The 24,485-nt window shown below is 37.2% G+C and overlaps 1 protein-coding gene across 13 annotated transcripts in view; it reads right to left on the bottom strand.

The window, feature by feature from the left end:
- The window catches only part of TMEM117 (transmembrane protein 117), a 625,554-nt gene that overhangs the window by 359,768 nt on the left and 241,301 nt on the right, over positions 1-24,485 (bottom strand). The window contains exon 2 of one of the 13 annotated variants that reach the window (XM_055581401.1): positions 3,193-3,284. The exons of the other annotated variants lie outside the window; for them this stretch is intronic. The gene's annotated coding sequence lies outside the window, so the exon portion shown is untranslated. The remainder of the gene's footprint in view (positions 1-3,192; positions 3,285-24,485) is intronic. 13 annotated transcript variants of the gene reach the window in all.

The following is a 24,485-nucleotide window of genomic DNA, read 5'->3' as shown; positions in this document are numbered from 1 at the left end:
AATAACAAAAGATTTCTAGGCAGATGGACCAGAAACAAAATAAAGCAAATTAACACATCATGAGACCACTCTGATCCCTGAACAGTAGAAACACACATAAGATGATGGGCTGGCCCTTTGCCAGCCACACCTGAGGCAGGAAAGGCCTGGGATAAGATGAGATCAAGGAATGACACAGGGAATCACTAAGAGGAAGCAAGAAAAGAAGAGCTTATCTATTCCATGGCTAATTTAAAAGTAATATTTCTCAAACCCATGCTCTATATTATTTGAAGAAACTGAGCAAGACCCATCCCTTCCAGAAATGTTAAGAGCGAACTAGAATAGCTAACCAGAAATACTGGATGTCACCAAGTAGCCAATCTGGCTATTTCTCAAGAGACCGAGAGACTGATGATAGTATACGGTCTGGCCCCCAGCCTCCAGACTCAACAACCTGATTTTGGCAGCAGTCTAAGAAAGGCACCATCCCAAAGGGGTTATTATATATTATAATATATTAATAATACAGAGAATGCTAATGTCCATATCTCAAAAGGGAAATATAAATATCACAAGGACCAAAGTCCTCATATTTGTTCAACTAGTGTATTCTTTCCCAATCAGCAGACACATCTGGGAAACAAAATTATGACCAGAAACCTGTATAGTTAACATGAACTCAAGCAACATCAGTTAGATAATTCAGTTCTTTAGTAATAAAAAACAAAAGTACCTGCTGCTTCTGTCTTCAAAGGAGACATGCTCTGGGCAATGAAAAAGGGTTATCACTGACACCCTCTCTCCTGGACAAGGTCAGGCACATCATTCCAACAGTGACTTCAACTACTATAAGTCTTATGTGGGGGTAGGGTCATTGTCTTCTTGTCCATCACTATGTCCTGTGTCTGGTGTCTGGTAGGCATTCAATCTAGATTTGTGGGCTGAATGAACTCAACTCACCTTTTTCTATGTTTGCAAGGCTAGCCAATTAACATTATATTTTCAAATACATTAATATTCAATCAGGTTATTGTAGAACTTGCTGACCCAGGAAAATTTTATTCTAAAGATGATTTTATCCATATCTTCTCTTATCTATTAAATATGAAATCTCAGGAGGGATAGCTTATATTCTTTATTTCAAAATTCATTATGGATGCATATCTGAACTGTCCCCAAGCATCATAAACACTCACTTTGACCTATTCCAGATTATTTCTTGTTTACATAATTCCAGTATGGCTACTAGTGAAGATCTAGAAGCCATCTTTGAGTCATGGGAATTAACACTTACACTGGAATTAAGCAGGAACTGTGGGATTGAGTCTTTTCTTCTCTCTTTCCTCGTCATCCCCAGTGCTGCTTTTATTCAACTTTCCTTTGAATCTAAGAGCCCATTTTAAATTCTCATTTCTACTCCTGTACTGACATATACTCACTATTCAACCTCGATTCCACTCTATTTCTAATAAATAATTTCTATCTCTCATCTCATGTTTCTACTTATTTCCATGTTGTCCCATCAAATTTCTATCTATAAATCACTCATCCCCTCATTCAAAAGCATCTTCGATGCAAATTTTATGCAAGATGACTTCCCAGTCCTCATCATTGGATGAGTTTGTTTATTTTTTTCTCAATGGTGTTGCCAAGGAATTGTCTGACTTGAAGATTCCATATACAAAATGCCAGAAAAATATTAAACTGAATAAAGCAAATAAATATATTGATGCTTCAGGATCGGATTCTCACTAAAAGGCTGGTATGTGATTGTGTAATATTTGTTTTAGTGGGATAGGTATGTATCTAATAGGCAAATGATGTTCCTTTACACCGCTTACCACATTGCAGATGCAGAAACAACAAGCTATAGTGATGGAGTGAATCCAATGCCTGACGTCAACACCTGAATAATGTATTTTTTTCTTATCATCCTCCACCAAAAAAAAGCTGATCATCATGGCAATAACATAACTAGTTAATTAACTAATCTTGGTGATATCATACAACTAATATAAAAATGTGATGGTATATAAATATTAAACAATGTCATATATTCTCAAGCAAATAATACTTGTTGTTTACAAATGAGTTACTGTCTAAAAGAATCTCTGACACAGTAGGAATTTTGAAATTTTAATTCCTTCTCAAAGCTTTTCTCTTCAATTGAGTATATACTATATACATAAACTTACACATGTGTGTACTTTATTTCTCTAATTTCTTCTGTTCATTAATTGCTAATTAGTGAATTTTGAGAAAATTCAAAGCTTAAAATGGATGCCCACAGGATGAATTTTCTTAGTAATAATGGAATTCTTGATGTATCTTCATAACACGAATGGGAAGAATTAAATATCGAACAAGAAAGAAAAAAAATCTAAAATGGATGTTCCTATTGATTCAATTATGCTCTTTCATCAACCATCTGATCTTGCTCCTTCTGCTAGAGATGTCAAAGATAATTTTTAATACTTTTTACTAATGTATTTCCTTCATCACTCTTCTAGGGCTTTCTATATAATCAGCAAGCTGGCCAAAATAAAAATTTAGAAACCATTACTATTAATAAATGCAGGCTCCTGGGTAAAGTGTCAAAACATTTCCAAAGGGCCAGATTTTAACCTCCTATTCATTCCACTTACTTCTGTCCAATTACTAAATGCATGCCGTTCTAACTGAGGTGCACATTTTTAAAGTTTGACATTGACATGGACCACACAGCGATCACAACTGGGCAGAGGCCCATGACTTACTATGATTTATAGTCTGTCATTGAAGCTAATGCACAGTGAATGGTTCAAAACCCTCTTTCCTTTCTCCAGCCCTTTAAATGGAATCAAACACAGGCACAATATTAATTTTAAACTTAACTTACTCTAATTGAATGGCAATGCTTTATTACAGTCATGTATCAAACAAGGACCATAATATATCATAAATGCCATAGAGCTAAAGCAGATCCTTTTGCGCTTTGCTTTTCATTCTCCTTATTTTTTTTTAATCCACAGCACTTGAAATACCACCATTAGTATATTAATTAGTAAATTAGCATTACTAAATTATCCCTATACTAAAGACAGCATTCTTAATGATATGCAAACCACTTCACACATCTTCAAACAGATATCACAGAAACCCATAGCTAAAGGAATCTTAAGTGGTCATCCAGTCTGTAAGCCCTCTTTCAACAAGAATGCATTTTCTCACATGTATTCCACATCTCTGTCCCTTAGACGGTTTTGTCTCTTAGTGGCATCCAATATTGGCTTCCCTGGTGGTGCAGATGGTAAACAATCCACCTGTAATGCAGGAAACCTGGGTTCAACCCTGGGCCAGGAAGATTCCCTGGAGAAGGGAATGGCTACCCAGTCCAGTATTCTTGCCTAGAGAATTCCATGGACAGAGGAGCCTGGTGGGCTATATAGTCCATGGGGTTGCAAAGAGTTGGACACTACTGAGTGACTCACACACACACACAGACAACATCCAATATAAAGTAATGAGTTGATTATATTTCCTTTTTCAAACATTTGAGTAAAAAAAAAAAACATATAGTATGAGGTCTACCCTCTTTTTTTTTAATTTTATTTTATTTTTAAACTTTACATAATTGTATTAGTTTTGCCAAATATCAAAATGAATCCGCCACAGGTATACATGTGAACAATTTGTTAAGAGGAGATCTACCCTCTTAACAAATTGTTCACTGTATAATACAGTATTCTTAACTATAAGCACAATGTTGTACAGATCTCTACAATATTTTCATCTTGCATAACTGAAACTTTACACTCATTGAACACCAATTACTATTCCCCCTCTACCTACCCCTAGTCTCTAGTAATCACCACTTTACTTTCTGCTTTGACTACTTTATGTATCTCACATAGTTGGAGTCATATAGTACTTTTTCCTTCTGTGACTAGCTTATTTCACATGGCATAATTCCTTCAAGATTCATCCATACTGCTGCATATGATAGGATTTCATTTTTTAAGGCTAAATAGTATTCCAGTGTGTGTGTGTGTACTGTCAATGTCAAACTCTCTGAGACCCCATGGACTGAAGTCTGCCAGCTTCCTCCCTCCATGTGATTTCCCAGGCAAGAATACTGGAGTGGGTTGCCATTTCCTTCTCCAGGGGATTTTCCCAACCCAGGGACTGAATCTGCATCTCCTGCTTGGCAGGCAGATCCTTTTACCACTGAGCCACCAGAAAAGCACAGTGTGTGTGCATGTGGTGGTGGTGGGGGGGTGGCAGTGCATGTATGGCTGTGTATTTCACATTTTCTTTACCCATGCATCTACCAATGGACATTAATATTATGTTCACATTTTAGCTACTGTGAAAAATGCTACAATGAATATGAGAAAACAAATCTCTTCCAGATCCTGATTTCGATTCTTTTGGCTATATATCCAGAAGCAGAAATGTTGAAACATATGATAAGTTGTATTTTTAATTTTTTTGAGAAGCCTCCATACTGTTTTCATAGTGGCTCCAGCATTTCACATTCCACAAGCTTGCACATCCTCACCAGCACTCGTTTTTTACTTTTTAATAATAGTTGTCCTCATTGTGACGAGGCGACATCTCACTATGAGGTGACATCTCACTATGGTCTTACAGAATAGAATTGTCATAAAAACAGATATAGAGATCAAATGAAACATCTAGAGAAATGAAAATAAATGAAACATATAGAGAATAGAGGGCCCAGAAATAAATCTACACATATATGGTCAACTGATCTTCAACAAGGTCACAATGGGGAAAGGATAGTCTCTTCAACAGGTGGTGCAGGTAAAACTGGATTTCTACATGCAAAAAAAAAAAAAAGAAAAGAAAGAAAGAAAAATACACATCATATACAAAAATCAACTCAAAAGAGATTAAAACTGAAACTTAACACCTGAAACTGTAAAAATCCTAGAAGAAAACAGGCAAAAATCTTCATGACATAGATCTTGGCAATAGTATCTTGGATATGACACAAAAGCACAGGCAACAAAAGCAAAAATAGACAAGTGAGACTACATCAAACTAAAAAGCTTCTGCACGATAAAGGAAACAATCAGCAGAGTGAAAAGGCACCTAAGGAATGGGGGAAAAATTCACAAACCAAGGCAGTGGGAATTTGCTGTATGACTCAGAAAGCTTAAACCAGGGCTCTGTGACAAGCAAGAGAGGTGGTGTTGGGTAGGAGGTGGGAAGGAAGTTCAAGAGGAAGGGCACGTATGTATACCTATGGCTGACTCATGCTGATGTGTGGCAGAAACCAACACAATACTGTAAAGCAATTATCCTTCAATTAAAAAAGAATACATTTTTTAAAAATTCAGAAACCATATATCTGATGAGAAGTTAATATCCAAAACACATAAGCAACTCTTACAGTAAAACAGAATAAAACTTAAAGGGCAAACGCTAAGATGCTAATCATTTATTAACATATAAAGTGCATCACATCAGTATGTTGTATACCTTAAACTTATCTAATAGTAAATATCAACTATATCTCAATAAAGCTGGAGGGAAAAAATGGGCAAAAGACATGAACAGATGTTTCTCTGAAAAAGACATAAAAATAGTAAATAGTAAATAAAAACAAACGTTCAATATCACTAATCGTCAAAAAAACGACATGTTTAAAAGATCATATTCATGAAAAAAATGATGATGGGGTTGATTTATAACTCCCCTGAAAAAAAGGAACTTCCTATAGTTGAGCTGAAAAATCAGAAATGATTTTTATAAATATCTGTCTGACTTTCACTGTAAATATCAGAATTGGCCTAAAATGAAACTGTGAGGTCTATGCTGACACCCTCTATTTCCCTTGAAAAGTATCCTGGTCTCAGAATTGAAAGAGACACGTGTACCCCAATGTTCATCACAGCACTGTTTTCAATAGCCAGGACATGGAAGCAACCTAGATGCCCATCAGCAGATGAATGGATAAGAAAGCTGTGGTACATATACACAATGGAATATTACTCAGCCATTAAAAACAATGCATTTGAATCAGTCCTAATGAGGTGGATGAAACTGGAGCCTATTATACAGAGTGAAGTAAGTCAGAAAGAAAAACACAGTATACTAAAGCATATATATGGAATTTAGAAAGATGGTAACCATGACCCTATATGTGAGACACCAAAAGATACACACATGTAAAGAACAGTCTTTTGGACTCTGTGGGAGAAGGTGAGGGTGGGATGATTTGAGAGAATAGCATTGAAACTTATATATTATCATATGTGAAGTGGATCGCCAGTCCAGGTTCGATGCATGAGACAGTGCTCAGGGCTGGTGCACTGGGATGAGCCTGGGGGATGGGATGGGGAGGGAGGTGGGACAGGGTTCTGGATGGGGAACACGTGTGCCCGTGGCTGATTCATGTCAATGTTTGGAAAAACCACTACAATATTGTAAAGTAATTAGCATCCAATTAAAATAAATTAATTAATTTAAAAAAGAGAAAAGTATCCTGGTCTCTATGACTCATATTAATTGTGAGAATTGAATGTTATATGTAAAAACACTTGATAAACTTAATAAAAGCTATATAATTACAGGATTTATGATAAAAATGGGATTGATCAAAGTGGTAACAATTAGAATACTAAAATGATAAAAGAATTTCCTGGCTTGATACTTTAGGGCACTGGGAATAATTAATTTAATTTGAATAATATGAGAAAATCTGTTGTTATTCTTCCTTCAGAAAAAGCAATTTAGCCTAATCCAGCTCGAAGCCATACCAGCATTTTTGTAGATCCAGAATGTTATCATGTTCACCTTGAACTTTCATAGGCTCTCCCTCTCTCTGGAACACTTGTCCTCTCTTCTTACCCCATTACAATCTAACTTCTAATCATCTTTCAGATTACAACTTGTAAATGTCATTGCTTCAATGGAACTTGCCTGCCCCCAACCCTTCTTCACACTAAGTCAGGTCAATTTATCATCCCAGACCTTCAAACACCCTTACTCTTTTTTGCAGCACCTGAAAATATCATAATTACAAAGTTACTTTGTTGTAATAAATGCTCCATGTGCACAGGATTTTGTTGTTTTAGTTGCTCAGTCATGTCCAACTCTTTTGTGACCCCTTGGGCAGTAGCCCTACAGCCTCCTCTGTCCATGGAAATTTCCAGGCAAGAATACTGGAGTGGGTTGCCATTTTTTTTGTCCAGGGGATCTCCCCAACCCGGAGATCAAACCTGAGCCTCCCACATTGGGCAGGTGAATTCTTTACCACTGAGCCACCTGGGAAGCACACAGAGGTAATATCTGTCTTATTCTGTCCATGTCTGTCCCCTGGCACAGCGTTCAAGCTCAGCAACTATTCATAGAAAAAAAAAAAGTAACCAATACTCAGTCTCTCAGTCTCTATGGGGATAGTGCTGAAGTTCTTCCACACAGCTTGAGTTCTCTGGTTCTCTATTTTGTCTGCCTACTTTTTAATGATTTCAGTATTTTTTGTTCCTATGAGCTGGCTTCCACAATGGCTATTCCTTTGGCAATACCACACTCTTAAGTGTGGGGTGGAAGGTGATGCGATTTCAATGCCTTTGGGTGTTCCCTAGGTGCTGATAAAGTAATATCATCTACATAATCCAGAATTAAAGTACATCCTCCTCCACCTCCTAGATGAGTTGATTTCATCACAAGTCACTCAGGAAAACCTCCAGTTCTAGGTTTCATGCCCTGCCTGGTACTTGGGCCACAGTGCTGAGCTCAGTTGCTCACTGGTTCACTCTGAGACAGTAACATCTTTTTTAAAATTAATTTTCTCCCTCTCCCACAGAGTCCAAAAGACTGTTCTATACATCTGTGTCTCTTTTGCTGTCTTGCGTACAGAGGGAGAAGGGTGGGTTGATTTGGGAGAATGGCATTGAAACATGTATAATATCATATATGAAACAAATCACCAGTCCAGGTTCGATGCATGATACAGGATGTTTGGGGCTGGTGCACTGGGATGACCCAGAGGGATGGTACAGGGAGGGAGGTGGGTGGGGGTTTGGGATGGGGAACACGTGTATACCTGTGGCGGATTCAAGTTGATGTATGGCAAAACCAATACAATATTGTAAAGTAATTAACCTCCAATTAAAGTAAATAAATTTAAAAAATAAAAAAGAGAAAAAGTGCAATCCAATATACAGTAGGTACAGATTTTTTCAAATATTGTTTGATTCTGCTTATATGAGGTACCTAGAACAGACAAATTTGTAGAGTCAGAAAGTACACTGGTAGATGTCAGAGATGAGGGAATAGGATGGGGAGGAGAAATGGCGAGCTGGTGTTTAATGGGGACAGTTTCAGTTTAGGAAGGTAAAAAATTCGGGAAATGGACGATGGTGAGAGTTGCACAACAATGTTACTGTACTTAGTGCCACTGAACTGCACAGTTAAATATGGTTAAAATAGTATGTTTTATATTATGTGACTTTTAACACAATAAAAAAAAACTTTAAAGAAAAAAAACAAAAAATAATAAAATAAAAGTTAAATAAACTCCATTTACACATATGAGAGACTGATTATGATACAATAATGTGTGAAACAGGACTAAAAGGATTCTGATCATATCTTCCATTGGTAAAAATATTTTACGCATGCTCAATATATTTTGGTTATCTGTTTGAAATTATATAATACTTTGATTAGTAAATATAATGTGAAATAGACATACAAATGAAATAAAGATAAATAGAAGTTGTAAAAAAATAAAATAAATAAAATTAATTTTCATTGGATTATAGTTGCTCTACAATGTCGTGTTAGTTTCTACTATACAGCAAAGTGAATCAGCTTTATGTATACATATATCCCCTCTTTTTTGGATTTCCTTCCCATTTAGGTCACCACACAGCACTGATTCGAGTTCCCTGAGCTCTACAGTAGGTTGAAACAGCAACATTTTGATAGAAGATGTGATTGAGAAATATACTTTCAGAAATTCTATGATTTTATCAGTATGTGAAGAATCCAGAATGCAATAACAGCCTACACAAAGTTGAGCACTTAATCCCACACACTGTGATATGAGAATGACTTATTACTATACTCAGCTTTGGGCCGTTTTATTATAAAGAGAGGTAGCTGACATGTATCAGATACTTCACTGTGATCAGCCCAACCATTATCTGCTACTAGCGAATCATGCTAATTCATATTCCAAGATGAGTCAACTAAGCTCAGTATTTCCTGTCACTTGGGGTGGTTATATTTGCCCCCTCATCAGTTCTACACATCTCATGGCTTATAATTAATCTTCTCAGACCCCATCTTTGTTGCCAGAAAATGTGGGCGTAGCATTTGCAAGGCTCAGCTAGCATATCCAAATAGATGGTTACAGCATAGCATGAATAAAAACTGATGACTGGACTACATTTATCAGAACTTTTTACAGGCTAGCAGAGAGGGGAAAACAGGGTACTATGCGATGTTCAATTGTTTCCGGTTTTTCTACTCAAGCTTCTCTTGGGTAAATATAATATGACTGCTGTCCTTCCCAAAGCCTTGAATTTTGAAAAGAATACAAAGTTGATTGTATGCTGCCCTCTTTTGTGCCAACTGACTCTGCAATGCTGAGAACAGAAATCTTTTCCTTTCTGACCTTAACATCAATCAGTGGACATTGTCAATCGTGACATTTTATTGTCCCTTCCTTAGTGGCATGCTGTAAATAGAAACATTATTGTTATAAATTGTTCTTTGAAGTTTGACATTGTACAAATTGCACTGTGTACTCTATTTTATTAAATGGTGAAACTCAGCAGGCTTTCTATGAGGAGGCCAACCTGTGATACTCTGTCCTCCTAAGAAATGAGGACTGTTGGCAGGCTAGGCAAAAGGTCTCATCATAACCATTCTGTCAGCAAATAAGTCATAAAATCTTTTCTTAGAATACATGTCAAAGCATTTATCCTGATCTTTAATACATGGTGTACCATAGAGAGGCAATACACTATATCTCAGCATGGGTTGGTGCCTGCACACAGCAAAGAATCAACACATAATTGCAGTATCAAAAATCAGTGGTGGTGATGGTGGTAGTTTAGTCTCTTAAGTCGTGTCTGACTCTTGTGACCCCATAGACTGTAGCCCACCAGGCTCCTAAGTCCATGGGATTTTCCAGGCAAGAATACTGGAGTGGGTTGTTATTTCCTCTACCAGGGGATCTTCCTGACCCAGGGACTGAACCTGTCTTCTGCTTTGCAGGTGAATTATTTACTTCCGAGATAAGAGTACACACACAAAAAAAGGCAACAGGATGGAAGTAAAGATGGAATCAGGCATTTTACTCTATTTAAAAGGATGTTTAAATAAATCACAAATATCTGAATATATGCCATATTTAAGGCACCAGGAAAGATGTATGGAATACAAAGAATGATAAGACTGTCTTTATAGAGCTTATGGTCTAGCTGGATAAGTATCGGATAAACACATGAAACAGTAAGAAAGAAAGAAAGAAAGTACATGACAAATGACTGCTAGTCACAATATATGTTTAGGACAAGAGTTTGCAAACTATGGCTCCTTTATATAAATTATTCTTATAAATTATTTGTATGTGATTTTATTGGAACATAGCCATGCTCAGTTTAAAAAATACTATCTATAACTGCTTTTGTGCTACAATAGCAGAATTGAGTAGTTGCAACAGAGGCGTTATGGCCCACCAAACCTACCACATTTACTGCCTTTACTGAACAAGTCTGTCAACCCCTACTCTTCTAGATTGCTTTGCACTGGCCAGGTAAAGAAGGGTTCAAAGTATGGGCAGAAGCCAGTGAAGGAAGGAATGAGGGAGGAATACTCTGAGCTGAGGGAACCAAACAAACAGAAGTACAGAGGTGGGCATCTATGGGTTGAAGTGATAGAGAGACCCACCTGGCAGCAGGGCGATTGTCTGAAGAAGTGGTGACCATGTGGAAATCGCAGTTTTGAGTTGCGTACAAGAATAACAAAGCACCTAAATGCCAAGTGAAGAAATGAGGACTTTCTCTTCATAGTCAGTAGAAAGGAGCTTTACTATGATAGTTATTGTCAGGTGTTTTGCTTTGTTTTAGCAGATAAGTAAATCAAATGAAAGACATAGTCAAGAATATATTACCATTTTTTTTTTATCTCAGTAAAGCAGTCATTTTATTTCATATAACTAGATAAGTTTACTGCGGAGAAAGGAAAACCATCAGCTTTTTACACCATTTCTATAAATCTATCCTTCCCTTTCATTCATTTCAAAGAAAATTTAACATTGTTATTTATAGTTTCTTACCCAGAACATACTTGGGTTCCTTACACCTGTGATCCATATTCTCTTCATGTTTATTACTTGAAGAATCAAAGCCCTGAGCAGCAACAGAGATCAAGAATGATCTTTGGCCCCATCCTTTTTGATTTACAGGGTGTATGGTGGTGTCATTTTGATATGCCCAAAGACAACACCATACAAAGACAGTACAGAAAGTGCAGTCCTCCAAAGAGGCAAATACACCAGGGCCAGCTCCCAGGGAAATGGTATTTGATACTTGTGCTCCTGGCCATCAGCCATTTGAGTCTAGTGCCGGGGCTACAGGTCAGCCTAGGGAAAGTTTTAACAAGTCTGTTGAAGTATCCACTGACTCTTGAGTGGTGGCCAATTACTATTTATGGCTATCAGGCCTCTCTGAAACGTACATGTACATGTACATTCAGAGGTAAAAACTCATGATGGATGCAATCCCAGGATCCAAATAAGAAAGACCTCCAAATCTGTGTGTTACCCATGAATAAAATCCACCTCTCAAGTGTCACCCAGCAATAGCTAAATCAGACATCACAGGATATCTCTAAAGTTACATGGAGATTTCAGGTCTGCTTCCAATCGAATGATGCTCTAGAGAGTGTGCTGGAACCGGATTGAACTCAACTAACGTAGTTTCATGGAGAATTTTCAAGTTACACAAGTATGAAAGGAAATATGTTATAACGAAAAATGCACAGGCTCTGCAATTGGAAGAACTGAATTTAATTTTACTCATTGAGCTCTTTTGAGCCAATCACTTAATTTTCCTGAATGTAATCTTTTTTTCCTACCTGCACAATGACATCTCACAATATTATTGGGGGGGAAGTCAAATGGAAAATATTTGTTAAACTGCATAGCAAACTTCATAATAATTTATGAAGTTTAATAATTTATAAATATTTATTACCATGCACATTTTATACAAGCAGTTTCTAAAGTAGTTTCCAGGGGGCCCCTTATCATTATTTGTATTCCATATATCTTTCCTGATACCTTAAACATTGCATGTATTCATCCCACAGACAGCAACTACTGAATGCAATTTTCAGAAGTTCTGCTAATATTAGACGGTAACAGAGAAGCAAAAGTCTCAGAGAAGTTATCCCATATAAGGTTTCCTTTGTTGTTCAGTTTCTAAGTCATGTCCGACTCTTTCCAATGCCATGGACTGCAGCATGCCAGGCTTCCCTATCCTCCACTATCTCCTGGAGTTTGCTCAAACTCATGTCCATTGAGTTGGTGATGCTATCTAACCACCACATCCTCTGCTGCCCTCTTCTCCTTCAGTCCTTCTCAGCATCAGGGTCTTTTTCAATGAGTTGGTTCTTCACATCATGTGGCCATAGTATTGGACCTTCAGCTTCAGCATCAGTTCTTCCAGTGAGTATTCAGGGTTGATTTCCTGTAGGATTGACTGGTTTGATCTCCTTGCTGTCCAAGGGACTCTCAAGAGTTTTCTCCAGCACCACAATTCAAAGGCACCAAATCTTTGGCGCTCAGCCTTCTTTATGGTTCAACTCTCACTTCTATATATGACTACTGGAAAAACCATAGTTTTGACTATAGGGACTTTTGTCAGCAAAGTGACGTCTCTGTTTCTTAATATGCTGTTTAGGTTTGTCATAGCTTTCCTTCCAAGGAGTATGCATCTTTCAATTTCATGGCTGCAGTAATAGTCCTCAGTGATTTTGGAGTCCAAGAAAACAAAACCTGTCACTTCTTCCACTTTTTCCCCTTCTATTTGCCATGAAGTGATGGTACGAGATGCCATGGTCTTAGTTTTTAAATGCTGAGTTTTAAGCCAGTTTTTTCACTTTCCTCTTTCTCTCCCATCAAGACACTCCTGAATTTCTCTTCACCTTCTGCCATTAGAGTAATATCATCTGCATATCTGAGGTTGTTGTTATTTCTCCTGGCAATCTTGATTCCAGCTTATCCTTACTTCTCAGAAACTGGATTTAAGATGGACTCTCATTCTACCTGGGAACATTGGTTTAAATGTCTGATGATACCAGCAAAGTAGAGTTCTCTTATATAGAAAGCAACAGCATGGACAATATATTTAGCATGTAATTCAACACAGTCACTGTTATGCTACTTTAAACACACAAAGTCAATGAGCAAATTAGATTTAGCATGGGGGCCTGCGGTACAGTGAGGAGCTCGGAAAAGAAAAGGCATTTGGGAATTCAAGTCATCACATTAAGTAGGAAAGATGAAGTGAATAATTATCTTCAGATAGTGACCTTTTCTCATAAGGATGAAGAAAAGAATGAAAAACCCCTATCAGGGAAAGCTCATACTTCAAGGAATAGATTCTCCTCTTATATTTGAAATATCACTTTAAAGCACAATTTGGCTTTAAAGTTGCATTTTAAATAGATATAATAATTAAAATAATGATGTTTAAGTAGCTTTTATATTGATACAATGTTATCATTGACAATGGCATAATGACATACTACTAGGAAGGGCTTTAAAAATAAAAATGACCTACAGATATGATAGCAATGACCTAAATAATTATCATGATGAACTTTTTAATTCAATGAATATTGGAAGACTTTTCAAAGTACCAAGTATAATATAAATGCTAATTAATTAGCATAAAATAAAAGTGTCAAGCCAAGTTTATTACTCAACTTGTCCCAATAATAGACATTAGAATTAAAAGGCTTTAGGATGAAAGATCAGTCTTAGCTCTGGGTTTAAAAACATAAACATATTTCCAGCTAATATATAATGGAATATATATATGGTTTAGTCTGGTATCTACCTTTCAACAGAATATTTAATCAGAAATGAGCATTATTTTGGTGGAGATCATAATTTTAAATTGGATTTTAATAAAAATCAATAAGAAAAAGACAAATGACCCAATAGAGAGGGGAAAAAATGGACAAAAGACATGACAAGACACAAGATACTTCACAAAAGAAGAAATATGTAAAAGTAATAAAAATATAAAGGTATTCATTCTTACTAGTAATTAGGGAAATGAAAATCAAGACTATAGTGATATCATTTTACACACAATAGATTGGCACAAATTAAGAATTCTGACAATACCAAGTGCAAGGGAGGATGTAGATTAAATCAAATGTTGCTGGTAATAAATGTGCATATGCATTTTTAAAACAATGTGCCATATGGTAAAAACAATTTGGCACTATATAGTAAAGTCATTATTTGGATAAACCATGATCTTCCATGCTTAAACTACTCTTCATTATATGCCACAAAGACATTTTGCAAATGTCAGAAGACACTTACACTAATATTAATAGCAGCACAGTGAAAAATAAGGCAGTAAACAAACTTGCCCAAATGTCCAAAGATAGGATAATGAATAAATAGCTTGTGGTATATTCACACAGTGGAATATTTTACTGCAGAGAAAATGAATGAAAGTGCCAGATACAGTATCAGGGATAGAAAAAAATTAATAAAAAAGTTCAAAGATAAGCAATATTGACAATAGTTGGGTGGGGGTGGGGGGGGAGAGTTATCATACATGAAACTGGTTTTTTTGTTGGTTGAGCCATGGCTTGTGGGATCTTAGTTCCCCAGCCAGAGATAGAACCCAAGCCCTCAGAAGTAAAAATGCTGAGTCCTAACCACTGGATAGCCAGGGAATTCCCCATAAAACTATTTTAAAATAAAAGCATGGGAATAACAAACACAAAATTCAAAATAATGTCTAAAGGGATCCAGGACACTAGTGTTCTGATTCTTGATGTGGGCAGTGGTGTTCATTATGTCCTTGTGCCATATAACATACCCGCATGTTACATGCATTATTTTGTATTTGTAAATTGGTATATTTAAAACTCTTTAAAGATTTACATGTAACACCATGTTACATAATTATCATTTCATTGTTGTCCGACTCTTTGTGACCCCATGTACTGCATGCCAGGAAGCACTCCAGGCTTCCCTGTCCTTCACCATCTCCCAGAGCTTGCTCAAACTCATGTCTATTGAGTCAGTGACAGACAGATTAACTTTAAAATAGAAATCCTATGGAAAACAGTAGCTATAGAACCTATAAAAAATATTTCCTTCATACACACTTAGAGATCATGTAAAGTGATCAGAAGTATCAATTATATTTCAGATTTTCCTAGTGAAAAAACTGAATTTAGACTAAGAGACTCTTAAAAATGTTAACTGCTGAGTTCTTTTCTAACTCTTACTCAAATTGCTATCAGAGACACAATAAATAGCATGAATACAGCTTTTATTTTATATCAGTGGAAATAAAGATTAATATGGTTCAATGTCATTCTTAAAGAATTATTCTACTTATTTTACATATAATCAAATAGTCATTTTTTGTCCAAACAATCTTATATTTCAAATATATAGCTTACTATTTCATAAAGAGAAGTTAGTCTTTACTTAGGAAACTTTTTCTCATATCCCTGTTTGTTCTAAAAGGTTTTAATAGTTTCTCAGATTAAGATTTATACAACTCACTCCCTCTCACGGTAATGTTGTCTCTGGTTCCAAAACCTCACTGTTGTACATGTGACTTATTATGTTATGCTGATGTGATTTTATTAATGGAATTGTGAGACACTGTTTCTAATAAGCACAACTTCCAGTAAAGCACCTGCTTGATAGGATTAGAGATTTATTTGTTTACTAACTCCATCAGAAGTTTTGCATTTTGGACTTACCCCAGCCTTGAAAGAAGTCACAAGAGAGTCATTAACTTTAAAAATAATTATAATCAATAATCGTGGAAGCCTCAGATTCAGAACTTAGAAAAGTGTCAACCAGAAGAAAGTCATTCTATAGCAGAAAGCTAAGATTTATATTCCAAGGCCAACTAATTATTGATTCTTTCCAAATCAATTGCTTTATGTATAAATAGATGATTACAGATCACAGAAAATTCTGGGTCTCAGTGAGAACAGTCACAGAGATTTGCATATATTTTTAATACTGCATGGCACAGAGGAACCATAAAAAATGAATTGGAAACAAGAAATGTTAGAACACCATGCATCTAATTAGGATTACATTTAGCTGAGTTAAATCAAACACAAATATGGTTTGTGATTTCACAAATGTATTGTTTTCAAATTTATGGCAATTAATTGCTTCAGGGAGATGACAAACATGACTAAACATGTCTTCAAAACTATGTATTTACTGGGAACCTACTACATGTCATGCAAATGCTAGAGCAATCAAACATGTTATGATTACCCATTCACAATGTTAGCTCATAAAATAATTATGACAAAATCATTATGCCATAAAGTCAAATTTATTAAAAAACTATGTACTTTTTCAGTATACCATTGTAGATCAAAATCAGAAACTAATTTAGAACAGAAGTTGGCAAATTTTTCTGTAAAAAGCCAAAGAGTAAAGATTTTAGGCTTTGTACAGATTGTCCCTGTGGCATCAACTGTGCGTGAGTGGGTGCTAAGTCACTTTAGTCGTGTCTGACTCTTTGCAACCCTATGGACGGTAGCCCACCAGGCTCCTCTGTCTATGGAATTCTCCAGGCAAGAACACTGGAGTGAGTTGCCATGCCCTCCTCCAGAGGATCTTCCCAACCCAGGGATCGAACTCACGTCTCTTCCATCTCCTTTCTCCATTGTCAGGGGGGTTCTTTACCACTAGGCCACCTGGGAAGCCCTACTCCACTATTTCAGCATAAAAGCAACCATACACAATAAAAAATATATAATGGACAATACATAAATGAATGAGCATAGCTATAGTGCAGCAACACTATTTATGGGCACTGAAATTTCATTCTCATAATCTCTACATGTCATGAAATATTATTTTTCTCTTTGTTCAATCATTTAAATATGTGAATACCATTCAAATTATTCAAATTTTCTCCTATAATTCTGTAAATATCTCCTCTGTTTAGTTGGTTGCTAAAAGTTTTGGGGTTAATTAAAAAGAGCATCTTCCAGTTGCTTATTACTAGTGACAGTTCTCAAAGGGCAGGCAGGACTTGCAAAGACAGAGATGGGTTAAGAGTATTTCAGTGAAGAAGGCAAATTTCAGTGACAGTCCACAGCCTGCATGGGTTAGAAGATACATTAGGAATGGAAAAGAGTTTGTCTAGAGCCAAAGATGTCTGGAGCGAACTATGGAAGAATAAGGACAAGGCAAGTGGTGAAGGGCACCGACAGCAGATCAGGGAGTTTGGGTTTCAGAGGTGCTGTAGCATGAAGGTTGAAAGCACAGATTCTGGAGTCAAACTGCTGTCTCCTGGCTCTGACCCTTATTAGCTGGGTGACTCTGGCTTGCTCTGTTTCAGTTTCCGCATTGACAAGTGTGGACTATGATAATGCTAAACTTATTAAAGGATAGGGAAGATTAAAAGAGTTAAGACATGTAGCACCTGGTATGGAATACCTATTCAATAAATGTTAACTTTAAAATAAATGTAAAAGCCATTCTTAGCTCATGGGTCATACCAAACTAGGCGGGATTTGATCCATGAGCCATAGTTTACCGAACCTGGCTTAGATATAAAGTTATTCTTTTAGAAAAGTCTTTTTCCAAAAGTTACCAGTTTTTGCATGACACTGAAAAAAATGTGTCCTTCTCATATGGCTTTAAAAGTTCTAAAATGGTACTTTGGATAGAATTACCAAACCTCAATATTCTTCCAGGAAAAATTCCTTTATTGCATTTAATTTGAATTCATTTTTAAAAGTACCTCTCTGAGGATGATGAATATTGTAATGTCTCCCTTTGGTCTTATAAAATCTGATGTTGAGTTCACCAGATCTGACTTATCCAAAATATCATGATATATCTTTATACAGTAGAAGTGAAACATGTTGAAGCAAATATATTGTAAATTGAGTCAAAGTGCCTTCCCTGTGGTTCATCCAATCATGCATACATTCTTGAGTTGCCCACTGAGTTCATCCTCTGCCACGTATGACCCACCATGGATGAACCAGCTATGTGTGATAAACAGTGTCAAAATGGAATATCCAGCTGAGGAGAGTCACTTTCCTAGAATGTTAAATAGTCCTTTCATATGTGCTGCATGACATCTATTCTCAGCCGGCTCATCTACTTTAAATTATTTGATACAGTTTTATTAACTGCTGCTGCTGCTGCTGCTGCTAAGTCACTTCAGTCGTGTCCGACTCTGTGCGACCCCATAGATGGCAGCCCACCAGGCTCCCCCATCCCTGGGATTCTCCAGGCAAGAGCACTGGAGTGGGTTGCCATTTCCTTCTCCAAAGCATAAAAGTGAAAAGTGAAAGTGAAGTCTCTCAGTCGTGTCCGACTCTTTGCGGCCCCATGGAGTGCAGCCTACCAGGCTCCTCCATCCATGGGATTTTCCAGGCAAGAGTACTGGAGTGGGGTGCCATTGCCTTCTCCCTTATTAACTGCTACAAGAAATCAAATAACACATGTATACCTGTGGCGGATTCATTTTGATATATGGCAAAACCAATAAAAAAAAAAGAAATCAAATAATTCTGTGGGATCTTAAATATTTATGGATAGTTGGCGCATCTCTCTGCTCCGGCAAAACATTCCTTGAAGGAAAAAAAGGGGGCTAATAGTATGAAAATGTCTTTTAAACAAATGGTGTTCCATTTATTAAAATTAAACATTTCAAGTAATTACAACATTTCTTTTTTTCTGAGTTTTTGTCAACACAGAAGTTACAGTGATTTAATTCCTACACTTTTCCTTTCTTAATTTTGTCTCTTGATTTTACATTTCTTTTGAATTACTAGCTTTGTCCCTCAAATTTCTTTTGAGTTTGTGTATTATAACAATATATTTCAGTATCAGAAAATTTCTAAAGCTATGTCTATGAGAAGAAAATACTTTCTATGAATAAGAAAATTTAAGATATGTAGCAGGACCTGGAATTGTTAGCAAATTGAATAATAAAATGGTGCTGCTGGAATCATTAGTGTGGTGGGAAGTACTCTGCCAAAATCATGAAGCAGTAACATTTTGCAACTTTTTCAAGGTCACAACTACAAGTGAAATTATCTTAATGTTTCTAAATTGTTCTTAGAAGGTAATCTTCATTTTAAAAAAAATGTTTATAGCAGAGTTTGGCAATTCAGCAGATGATATTTCAAAATGAGAACAAAATCTTCCAGGAGTCATTCTCTTCAAATCAACATAAAGACGCAGTGAATTAACAAAGCTCAGGACTAAAGCATGACACTTATCTGGTCACTTTGGGGGCTAGAAAGTGTATAGTTCAAGCTATTGTTTAACGTTTCTAAGTGATAAATTTAGCTCAGACCATTCCAAAGTAAGCCCCCCAAAAAGTCTTCAGGCAAATACTCTCATATAGGCTATCAACCAAAATGGTTCAAACATTAAATGAAAACAAAACTCTCCAAATTTGGCAAAAGTCAAAGCAGAGTTCTTGACCTGTTTGCAGCAAGTTGTTATACTTGTGGAAATGCCAGCTTCAGAGTAGTTGAGTAAAGAAATAGGTTAGAGGGCGATATAAATGTGACTTATTTAAGCAACTGTTCTAATGAACACTTTCCACTGCCTTCAGCAGGTTAAGAATATTAAAGCTTCATTCCTGCTGAGCATGCCTGGATATTTTCTATTTGTTAACTCCCCAGGAACTTGTTGTAATGTCTCCTGGTGAGTATAAGATGGTGTTATATTCTGTAGTTGCCAGCTGGTAGGAGCAAAAACACCTGGGCAAGGTACTTGCTAAATGGCATATTTCTTCTCCATGGCAGGCACTGCGGGCTGAGAAATCTGCTTCTCAGTGTTAGATTTTTTAAAATACACTGTACCAAGTATCAAACCAATAGTTTACATCCTGTCTTTACCTTCCTTCCTAGAAATGGGTGGTGGATTTTGTTTCTGTTGTTTTTGTCTCTTCCGTTGGGCTAGTGAATCCACAGTCAGTTCTTTCCTTGTAATTATTAAATAATTTTTGTTAGTTTGATTAATATGTGTCTTGGTGTATTTATTCCTCCTTGGGTATATCCTGTATATGACTCTCTGCACTTCCTGAGTATTTTTTTCCCCAAGTCAGGGAAGTTTTCGACTATGATCTCTTCAAATATTTTCTCGGGCCCTTTCCCTCTTTCTTCTTCTTCTGGGACCCCTATAATTCGAATATATAATCGAAATACAATTATTCCCAACATTAATTAACAGAATAAAGGAGGCTCATTTGTCAAAGTAACCTATATGTCACAGACCACAGTAACTCAGAATAGGGTCTTAATTTTCTCAACAACCCACCTTTCTCTGATGCCATTTCCTCATTAGCTTTTAAAGTACCTTTAGCCCCTTACAATATCCATTCCAATTATTTCTTAGAGTGTGCAGAATGTTTCTCACCTGCGTTTTTCATCCAGTGCCTAAGGAAGCACCTGACATCTGCCATTCTCCTCCACTTCCTCCCAGGATAATGTCAGTTCATTTTCATGGTGGTAGTGGCCGTGAGCGTATCTGCTGCTTGCTCTCTGAAGCCCTTTAAAACCTCAAAGGGAACTTTATCACCACTGTCAACACTGCCCCTGGCACTTGGCCAATGCCAGTCCCCTAAGCTGTGACCCTGATGCCATGATGCCAGCACCAACACGGTGGGACCACAGCCCAATTTTGCTGACATAAAGAGAAACACTCTCCCTAATTATCATGCCATACTACCCGACCATGGTTCCACGCATCTTTGCCTTATGCTTCTAATATCTCCTAGATACTCTCATTTAAAAGAGCACTTTTATTTGCCCCCACCCATGGCACATGCCCACAGCTTGCTAAACCAAAAGACACTAAGAGGAGTGAACATCATGTGATGGCCAAGGTCAACTTTCCTCCTTAATAAATTAAACAGTTTGGATTAAGCTCACTGCCTGACTCTACCTTCCCACTGGCATGCCCTTTCCTAGGAGGAGTCCATGCACCCTAAGATGAAGAAAACTATCCCTGTTTTATAAATTATTAAATTTTTTAATAAATTTAAAAATAACAAAATAAGGATTAGAAACAAGATCTGCTATATAATTTGTGAGACCTTGTGCCAAATGAAAATGCAAAAGCTCTGTGTTTGAAAAATACTACAAATTTCAAGATAGAGACAGCAGAGAATTAAACCAAGGGCAGAGTCCTCTTTAAAGAAGGCTGAGCACCAAAGAACTGATGCTTTTAAATTGTGGTACTGGAGAAGACTCTTGAGAGTCCCTTGGACTGCAAGGAGATCAAACTGGTCAATTCTAAAGGAAGTCAACCCTGAATATTCATTGGAAGAACTGATGCTGAAGCTGAAGCTCCAATACTTTGGCCATTTGATGAAAAGAGCTGATTCATTGTAAAACAAAACAAAACAAAACAAAACCTGATGTTGGGAAAGACTGAGGGTAAAAGGAGAGAGGGTGGCAGAGAATGGGATGGTTAGATAGCAACACCAACTCAAAGGACATGAATTTGAGAACAGAGGAGCTTGGCGTGCTGCAGTCCATGGAGTCACAAAGAGTAGGACATGATGTAACAGCTGAACAAGAACAAAGGAGTCCTCCTGAGTACCAGGCCCTGGGTAACTGGAGACTACACATCCTTGAAGCCAGCTCTGCACAGAGAAGTGAAGTAATTTACACAAACCCACACAGCTACTGCATGCCTAAACACAGAGATTTGAAAACAGAGGTCTGACTATAGCCAGCATTATGTGCCCAGATTCAAGGTCACCAGGATCTCTGTTCCTTTTGCAATATCACCATTATCCTTCAGACGTGAGAGCACAACTCAGGTTCAAGATGGGAATCACAAAGTAACCTTGTTCTAGTTTATTACATAGAGACAAGCTTACCAGTGAGCCAGTATAAGAAATCAGCACTTAGCACCAAGGAAAAAGCACAAGGAAAGGGTAAATTAAAAATACTCCGTTTCTGGGAAAATTGCATGGACATTTGGAGTATAGAAGAAATGGACTAGGAAAAAATAATGCATTCATGTACATGGAAAATAGCTTGCATCCCTTTCTATATTTTGTTTTAAATAACTCAAAATTAGGGATGCTCCCATGTTCTGAAGGATTCCAGGAAGAGAGACTAACCTTCATAGAAAGATTCAATTTACCTCTTTCTCTGAAATTATATTGCTGTTTCTGAGACACTGCGAATTATTTTAAGAATCACAATTTTTACTTAAATGCAGCTATTAAACACTTTTCTGCTTTAAGACAAAAACTGTTGATGTAGTTTTTGATAAAATCCCAAGTCAGACAGATCTGAAATTAAAGCCTCATTTATATCTATTCAGTTCGGTTCAGTTCAGTCGCTCAGTCATGTTGGACTCCTTGCGACCCCATGAACTGCAGCACGCCAGGCCTCCCTGTGCATCACCAATTCTCAGAGTTCACTCAAACTCATGTCCATCGGGTCAGTGATGCCATCCAGCCATCTCATCCTCTGTTGCCCCCTTTTCCTCCTGCCCCCAATCCCTCCCAGCATCAGAGTCTTTTCCAATGAGTCAACTCTTCACATGAGGTGGCCAAAGTACTGGAGTTTCAGCTTTAGCATCAGTCCTTCCAAAGAACAGCCAGGGCTGATCTCCTTTAGAATGGACTGGTTGGACCTCCTTGCACTTCAAGGGACTCGCAAGAGTCTTCTCCAACACCACAGTTCAAAAGCATCAGTTCTTCGGTGCTCAGCTTTCTTCACAGTCCGACTCTCACATCCATACATGACTACTGGAAAAACCATAGCCTTGACTAGATGGACCTTTCTTGGCAAAGTAATGTCTCTGCTTTTGAATATGCTATCTAGGTTGGTCATAACTTTCCTTCCAAGGAGTAAGCGTCTTTTAATTTCATGGCTGCAATCACCATCTGCAGTGATTTTGGAGCCCCTAAAAATAAAGTCTGACACTGTTTCCACTGTATCTATTACTTACTAGCAATGAAACCTTGAAGAATTTACATATCTCTCTGGGCATTATATCTATGGTTGAGTGAGATGATGCCTAATAAATGATCATTCAATAACTATTCATCTTTATTTCTTTGCTTTATGTTAAACATTTAACTTTTCTCATAGCGTTTGCATGACTGAGTTTTTGTTAGCTTAGTTTTATAGGCTCTATGAATTTATTTCTGATATTAATTAGGAAACAACTAATGATGGGTATTTAATAAATAAAAACTATCATTATGCTGCCTACATATTCAATTTACCTGGGACAAGCCCAGTTGACACGCATCTCAGCTTAGTTATTAATAAAGAATCCCTTTTTATTCTCAAAAGTATCCCCTTCTGAATCACAGATGTTTTGATCATCCTGGCTATAAAGCAACTGGTATAACTTCAAAAGTTACCAGTCCTCTCTATTCCAGATAAGCTGTTTTTAACAAAAATTGTTCTTGTTTAATGGCTTTGGATGCAAAAATCAGTCAGAAAAGAGGGAAATAACAGTCATTCATCAACACATGCTTAACTGGCACCTGCTTCCTGTAATCCCTTCGTGAGGCATGAGAAGGCAATACAAATGAAAAACAAAAGCTCTATCATTAGATTTCTTTTTGTCTTGTATTTTTTCTTGCATTTCCAAAATGGTTCACGTATCAGAAACTTTATTGAGAACCATGTTCCTCGATTTAAATAATCGCACATCCTTTAATTTTCCCTTACAAAAATAATTGTTCTTTTTCTTCTATTACTTGCTTTTTAAATATTTCTCGATTTGTGTAGCTCAAAATAAAGAACTGTACACTAAAGATCGATTTGAATATAGAGTCAGAGGGTGGCATCATGCTGTGTCTATACCACACGGTGGGGACTGGCTCTAGGAGGCTGCTTCCAACACCTCTCCTCGCTACAATCTCCACAGCACATGGTGCTGCCCTGACCCACCTGGTGCCCATTGCAGTGCCTTGCTTTTCACCTTTAAAGACATATCTGTGTCCCTTTCTATACTGTAGGCTTCTCGTGGGTTTTAGGAAAAGCACAAAAATAATAGTGTTAGTCGCTCAGTCATGTCCGACTCTTTGTGACCCCATGGACTGTAGCCCACCAGGCTCCTCCGTCCATGGGATTCTCCAGGCAAGAATACTGGAGTGGGTAGCCATTCCCTTCTCCAAGGGATCTTCTTAACCCAGGGACCGAACCCGGGTCTCCTGTACTGTGGGCAGATCTTTACCACCTGACCACAAGGGAAGCCACCATAGTAATAGCAACTGAAATTTATT

The sequence above is a fragment of the Bubalus kerabau genome, chromosome 1 (assembly GCF_029407905.1).
Source record: "Bubalus kerabau isolate K-KA32 ecotype Philippines breed swamp buffalo chromosome 1, PCC_UOA_SB_1v2, whole genome shotgun sequence".
In the NCBI taxonomy this organism is placed as follows: domain Eukaryota; kingdom Metazoa; phylum Chordata; class Mammalia; order Artiodactyla; family Bovidae; genus Bubalus; species Bubalus kerabau.
Note: the sequence above shows the minus strand (reverse complement) of the source record. Positions and strands in the feature narration are given on the sequence as shown.